This window comes from Kryptolebias marmoratus, linkage group LG15 (genome assembly GCF_001649575.2).
Source record: "Kryptolebias marmoratus isolate JLee-2015 linkage group LG15, ASM164957v2, whole genome shotgun sequence".
NCBI lineage: Eukaryota > Metazoa > Chordata > Actinopteri > Cyprinodontiformes > Rivulidae > Kryptolebias > Kryptolebias marmoratus.
Window position 1 is genome coordinate 20,115,895 of NC_051444.1, and position 7,992 is coordinate 20,123,886.

The window sequence follows — 7,992 nt, forward strand, 5'->3', positions numbered from 1 at the left end:
GACCACGTTATGTAGGAGTGAGCTCAATGTCATATTAAATACTTCCACCACGCTAACCCAGGCTCCACCCAGGATCCCGATACGCTACTACCTCAACTTTACTATGGAAATTCTTTTTGCACAGCTTTTCTCGCTGTATCACATGTAATGAGGAGCTCATGGTGTTATTAATATGCTGCTGATGACCTTGTCAAGACTCTGCAAGGACCATCCGTGTTCTGGCTACCCAGAGTGAAGGGAGCAACAACAATTTATTTAGTAGGTTTCCTCGAACTGAAAACCTGTCACAGGCTACCTCATATGAATAATGCTTTGCTGCTTGATTTTTAATATATTGCATTCAGCCAATCTGTGTGCTCAGTTTACTTAACTGAGGGAAACTGATTTCTCCAAATTCTATATTAATATCTACAACTAGCTGAATGCTCATTCATTAAAAGTTACAATAGGCTGAAAGGGATTGACAATAATTAGCTTCATCATTAAGAGGTATGGGTTAAAAAAAAGAGTGAAAAGGTTTTTCATGAGTGAAGAAATGCTTTGAGGAAGTGACTGCATAGAGCTAAGCAGCCCACTCCACAGCACTGTTTGCTGTCTGGGTGTGTGTGATTACTGTGTTTATGGCAGGTTATTCAGCTGGTATTTACACAGACAGATGCGCTAAACATCTGGATACAATATTAACCAAATGTGCACCAGCCACACGTTGTACAGGCTGACACCTGTTAGGGTGACACTCACACACCCACGCCCACACACCCACATGTAGATGTGCAAGGCAAAGCGAGGGAAAACTGTAGGAACAAACCATCTGGAGTTTGCGGCGCCTTGGAAGGAGGCAGCGTTACAACGACTCGCAGCGAGAGGGAAGCCCCCCGGTCCTGGAGAGGCTCTGGAGATGCCGTCATGTTTTCCAGGCAGCTGGAGTTAAAAACAGCCTAATGACTGGCAGGAAACAAACAGATGCCAACTGGAGTAAAGAATGAAAGGTGTGTCTGGGTGCGGAAATGAGGACGTTTTATGCACCAGGTGGATTCTCAACCCTAATTGCCCTCATTGTGGAAAAGAATCTCAACCACAGTCATTATTCACTCACTGATTTGTGCTGGAGACACGAGAAGTTAGTTTGTGTGAATTTATCACAGGGATTAGACAGAACAAGATAAAAAAAGATGTTTGGAAGTGCAAGCTTTAGACTGTCTTTATCCACCAGCCTTCACTCTGCAGTTCACTGCACAGATTTGAAGGTGCTATTGATCTTCTTCTCAAAGCAAAAACAAAAGGAAATGTGCGCATTGATCAAAACTTGTGCGTCGTAAGCCTGTGGTTGTGCAATAAAAGTGTTTCCTGTCAAACTATTTGTCTGGGCTACATTCAACACCTTGGCAACAATGTCCCATTATTTCAGACAGGCGGGTTGTCTAGAAACTAAACCTACCCCAGGGGATAAGACAGTGTCATCAAGTGCTGTTCTAGTCATTTGCCATTGTGCATTACTATGTATCTGCTGCTGCACAGCACAAAATTGCTCGAAGGTAAACTAAGGAATATGTGCTGCTCTCTCAGCAGAAATAGATCAGAAGAGCCAACATCCTGTTTGTGGCACAAAGCAGCAGGGAATGAAGTTCTACTGACAAATATTAACACGAGCGACATGATTTGCAGTGACATAGTAATTAACTGGCCAAACCCATTTGTTTATGCAGATAAACGCAAATTAATTTGGAAAGTTTAAGACCACACGCAGCTAATTATGAATAGCTGCTAATCCGTTCGGGATTCTATAAGGTTGGCTTGTTCTTCCCTTGTCAGACGCCTGCTGACAAAGATGGAAAAAGAACTCTTTATTTTTCTATTTTTTCAGCTCCTGCCTCTGCATTCCCCCACTCCCATTCGCCCCCATTTTCATCTCTTTTCGTGGCAGAATCACTTCAACGCTCGCTTCATCTCTCCCTCTGTCACTCCGGCTCGTTCCTCGCTCTGCAGAGGCGAGCCTGCTCGGGCTGTGTTACAGAGATTCTGAAGGAGTCCTGTGATGGCATCTGAGGAGGTAATGTATGCCCGCTCACCGACACGCATGAGAAATAAAAAAGAGGTAGACAATCCCTGTGAGACAAACCGGTTTCACGCAGTTCAGTTAAAATTTAAAACACTCAGCCTAACAGAGGGCGGTTATCTTTAAGCGACATTACTTTGGAGGTGAACCTAAGCAACATGAAGGCAGAGAAAGTACACATTTTGTATTGAAAGTTCACCACATAGAGCCCTGGCTAGTTTAGCGCCTTCGGATTTCAGCCGTTTCACCTGCTCATCAGTTTCATCTCACCTCCTGTTGGTTTGAAAAGTGCTGACCCATTTCTTTTTCAGACAGGAGAATCTTTCTGCCCGAGCAGAGCTTGACTCACGCTCTATATGAAGTCCGGCCCGTTTCTGACGACCCCACTCTCAGCGTGCTCCTGAGTGGGTTGCGTGGGAGGCCGCCTGTCTCCCTGCCGTCTGCCTGGGTGGCTTTTATCAGGCAATCAGGACTGATAATCAGCACAGGGTGGGCGACACGCAGAGCTACTTTCTTCCTGAGTGTCTGACATTAGCGCTGTTTTATTTTAGACTCTGAACTCATAAAATGCATCTGCAAGTAAAACAATTATGTATGCAATTTATTTATTTTTTGTTTTTTTTTGCGTAGGCTTCTGTTTCATTGCAGAACACAAGATCTGAACATATTTCATGTTGTGTCTTGTTATCTTAACTTCATTTATTCTTTTTTATCATGTTCCTTTGTTTCAGGCCTGCAGGACTAAAACGAAAGAGTGCTTAAGCGTTTAGCACTTTGTATAGTTGCCATTCTTTGACACAACACATAAAAGACATTTTGGCACAGAGGGTACCAAGAAGTGTCAGATGTTATTCTGTCCTATTTTTTAAGATGTGCTACAAGGTCATCATTGCATTTTTCATTTGAAAACTCTCTTTCAGGGACAGGTGAGTTAAGTGTCCTCTTGTTCCTCAGATATGCCCTTGTATTGTAAGGAGGATGTGGTTTTACATTGACTTGTGAGATAAAAATTCATGGATGTCCCTGGAAAAGATATTGCTTGAAAATCTCTGCTGGATTATACTGAATAAATCTGCCACCACAGAAGTGGAAATGAGCTTTACCGAGAACACTGATACAACCCCATACCATCGCAACGCCGGGCTTCAGGACTTGTTGCTGACAACAGTCTGGATGTTTCTTTTCTTCTCTGGTCCGGAGCCCACGGTGTCTATTTCTTCCAACAAAGATTTGGAACACCAGTTTGCCTGACTACAATTTCCTCCATGTAGCAGTCTATCCCATGAGATTGAAAACAGACGCATTGTACACCTGTTTTTTTTTTTTAAGAGATTCAGTTTCACGTATTAATAATTAATTATTACTGTCAGAGAAAAATAAAATCCTGAATGGTGCACTCAAGCAGTAGGTGTTTAAATTTGCACCGTTATGCTTTACTTTGACTGTACAGAACACTGCGTTTTCTTTTTGTCAATCATCTTTTTAAGCACATTCACAAACTGACGGTAATTGAGCTTACATTCAGCACGGTGTCATGCCATCAGGATGTCAGCACTTTCCACGCTGGAATTCACTGTGTTGATGAAGGACATTTTAGGAAGTGGAGCGAATATTTTAGGGCCATCAGTCCCCTATCAGCTGATTTTGTGTGTGTGTGTTTAAAGGTTTGGTTACAACAATAACAAATTCACAGAAGAAAAAGTTGACTTTTTGCATTCAGAGTCAGGTCTGGACTGGCACTGTGCCTGAGCCGTCTGATGGACTGAGTGTCTGGACTGTTTAGCCCTCTGGCTGCTGTCCTGGTATGGCAGTCATGTCCTTACACAGCAAGGCCTTTGCAAATTAGATCCTTGAGATCGTGGTTACTTTGACATGAAAATCAAATCCTTAACACAGTTCAGCCAAGACTTTAATATGAACAGGGCTGTATAAAAACCAGCAGAACACTTTAAAATCTTGAAGGCTTTCTTTTCTTTTTAAGATATTACTGTTCTTTATTGACGACAACCTCAAAGAGATTGTGAAACTGCCATCATTTGAATAAATGTTAGAGCTGGAGATGTTATATGTGTTTGGTCCGACTTTATACTTTTAAAGTAGAGCGCAGGCTTAAGTTACGAATCTCACCTTATGTTACTCTGCCTTGAAAATAAAATAAATAAATAAAACATTTTAGAGTTTTTCTTTTGGATAAAACAATTTTTTTTTGTGAACCTGGCAAGGTGTAATACTCAACTATATAAAGCTCACTGTTTTTTGTTGTTTCCAATCCATTGATCCATCCATTTTCTTTGCCTTTTTTTTGTGAAGTGTCCTGGGTGAGCTGGTGCCTATCTCCACTGGTCACTAAAAGGTGGGGTACCCCATGGAGTGAGACATCTATGCACATGCTCACTCACACATGGTGACACAAAAAGGCCCCAGGTCAGGAGGTGAGCCTGCAGACTTCTTGATGTGGGGCGGCAGCTCTGACCACTGCATCACTGTGCTGCTCGTTTAGTTTTTCCAGACTGCCAGAATTTGGCTCTGGTTTGACTATTAGTTAGCTTTGCTCACACAAAAGGGTGTCTTCCCTGTTTCTGCTCTTACTCTTGTTTATGAGTTTCTAAACACTTGATACAACATTGATAAGCCTTTCTAAAACAGTCATAAACCACTTCATACAATGAAGCCAGGTTAACTATTTGGCAAGATCGACTGGTGTACTTTTACTTATTTAGGTAAATGTCATTTTGCTGATTGCTTAGCTTCCTTTTTTAAATAAATAGCTTCATATGATAAAACAAACTTTGTGTCTACAAACCCTCATCATGATGCAGGTATTTTACTATGAAAAATCCAAATAAACAGTGAGAGTAAGAGTGTTGGCATAATCAGATTTTTTTCTTTTTATAATGCACTGTAACTGATTATTAATAAATTATTTAGAATTTACAGCTAATTTAATACCTTCATTATTAATTATCAGTTAGTAATTTATAAGAGTGCCCTTACTGTAAAGAGGTACCAGTAAAGTAATAGCTAATAAATAATTTAAAATAAAGTTTCATTGTGCTAATTTGTTACTTTTCATAATTTATGGTTTATTGATAGAAAAGGTGTCTCTAAATCAGTTAATGTTATTGACACATGAATGAATCCATATGTAAAGCTCTTTTAGACACGACCACTGCCAAGTCTAATTTTCAAGCAAACAAACGGATAATTGTGAACTCACATCTTTAAGACAAAGATGGATGTTTGGAGCAGTAGTGTTCATAGAGAATGAAAACCCCGGTTTTCAAATTTCAGGTATGAAAATAAACACTGTAACAATCATCACACCTCATGTGAGTCACTGTTATGTCAGAAATGTGTTTAACCAAATGCAACAACACAGATGGAATCAGATGCAGCGCAGAAACAGTTCCATGAATGAATCCCTGATTTCCAGCAGACACATGGATACAAGCCGGGTGTAATAAAATAAGACCCCACTGTAAGTGCATCTGTGCCATCTTTCCCAGCCTCGTTCTTCTCTGTGGCATGTTGTGTTTGTGTTATTGTTCTGTCTCACTGAGGAATGCAGACAAATAGAGAGCTAAACCACCTACGTTTTCCCTACTAACTTACATCCCTGGAGTAATGCACACACACGCACACACACACACAGGCAGCCGGTAGTGCAGTGGAATTTATGGGTCTATTATACAGTGCCAGTCAGCTGTCTGTCCAGCCCTCATCTATTCCCATCATGCAGCTGCATGTATAAAGTTTAAACCTCTTCCTGGATGATGTGCACCACAAGCACAGCTCTCTCAATAAGACTGGATGCTCTGCGAGGGCAGCCCGAGTTTAGCTGCACAGCTGGAGAAAATTCATGGGAAATTGTCTGTCTCGGGTTCCCCCCCGGGGGCACCGCCGACTACAAGGAGCACATTGCGCTGTCTGGTTCACGACCTTCTCTTTCTGTCATCTTCTACACCACTGTCCTCCTTTATTTCCCCCGTCTGTGCGCGACACCAGCGCCCAGGAGGAGGAGATCACCCCCCCAAAATAGTGCCTCGTCTGAGATCGGCTGGCTGATGCGGCAGGTGTGGCAAAGGTTTGACAGTTTTGGAAGAGAGGTGGGAGGATGTGCGCTGGAAATCCTCTGAACAATATCTTTATTTTTACACCTCAGCCCCCCCTACCCCTCNCCCACACACACACACACATCACTCACCCCCTGTTTTCGCCCCACAGGAAATGCAAGCAAGCAGCACCTGTGGTTTGCGGTTTTTTTAAGTATCCGAACAACATTTCGAAGGAGTATTTGAGGTAAGAGTGAAAAGCACGAGCCCTACAATGATCCGAAACCTCAAGAGATGAGGGTCAGATGAAGGAGGGGGTTTAAGGGGGGAGCAGAGCCAAACTAAAGGCTAAAGTTCCATGTCTCCTCTCTCATCAGGGTAATTACAGTAACGTCTACGACCCTCGGGACAAGAGATATTGTGTGTGCTGTACACAGTGATTTGTGTTTGCGTGGGTGTCTGCTTGTTTGCATCGCTTTGAGCCCATGTGACGTTCTCCCTGCAGGATACGAGTCACATTTATCAGACGACGGCGGGTATAATGTTGTATGTGTACAGAGCAGAAAGTGTGGCTCGACAATGTGCTTCTCACTTGCCGGAGAAACAAGGGACTTTTTTTGAAAGACGTTCCTGTCAGACTGAAGATTCCTCCGTATGAATAATTCCCTCTGATTTTTTTTTTTTTTTCCTGAAGTTACTTGTGCTGACAAATGCAAGACTCGGGAATGGAGTTCTCTTGCTTTTCGCACTTTGAATGAGAATCCAACGAGGCTGCTGTGATGTTATGTTGATGTGCTCTGTTTTTAGAAGCTCCCTTTTTTTAAGCATATAGACATACCTGTTAAACTTTTGTGTGAAACATAACGAAGCTGACAAACAAAGAAAACTAATCACATGGATGTCAAGCAGTTGGGGGTTTGTGCTTTCAGCTCCTCGGTTCCCGGCATTTCCCCTAATGACTTCCCATCGGCTTTATCATCGTTTTATAATTGTTTTGTGCCAGAGCAGGAAAGAAAATTGGTGGAATATGGCTGCTTGTGGGCAAAACCTACTTGTACTAATACAGTGCCTTTTCAAGCCAATTAAGGCACAATCTGTGCCCTCATTTACTCATCCACCCATACAGCACTCTTCTAAACCTCTATAAAGCTGATCTGAATAAATCATTCTATAGAGTCTAATCAGTGCTTTAGATCACATTCATACACAGATGGGGCTCACTGGAGGCAATGAGAGATTCAGTGTCTTGCCCAGAGACACTTCAACATATGAGACTTCGACATATGGCATACTGGTGGAACTGAACCTCCAACTGTCTTGCTGGATAATGACTGCTCTAACCACTGAGCCACAGCCGCCCTGATGTGCAGTGGTGCCAATAAGTGGGGCCAGTGAGTCACATGAGGTGTTAGGAGGAGCAAGGATCTGCACTGCTGAACTTTGGGACAACAGCGAACAGATTTTATCGAACTCAGCCTCAGATGTTGTTATCTGTTGTTTGGCTGTGTGTCTGTTTCGGTTCCTGTAAGAAAAAACAACTAAACAAACTTGAGAAAAAGTAAAACTACATATTTAAAAACCTACTTTAAAAAGGTACAAGTACGCAAAAATACTACTCATTTACAGCAAAACAAGTAAATGTGACAAGTTACTTTTCACCTCTAAACCCTGGAGACCAGTTTCCAGGATCACAAAGAGTAAACATGCAGAGGATGCAGAGGCAAATTTTAAGCAAGTGTACATTTTCCCAAATTGGAAGAGTAAATCATTTCCTTCTATCACCTCTATTGTGTTCACTCTCTGCGTACTGAGGCCCAGTAACGACCACTTCTCCCCAAGGGACACGCCTGTAAGCTACTACAACCAGAGAGGAAGCCATTAAAC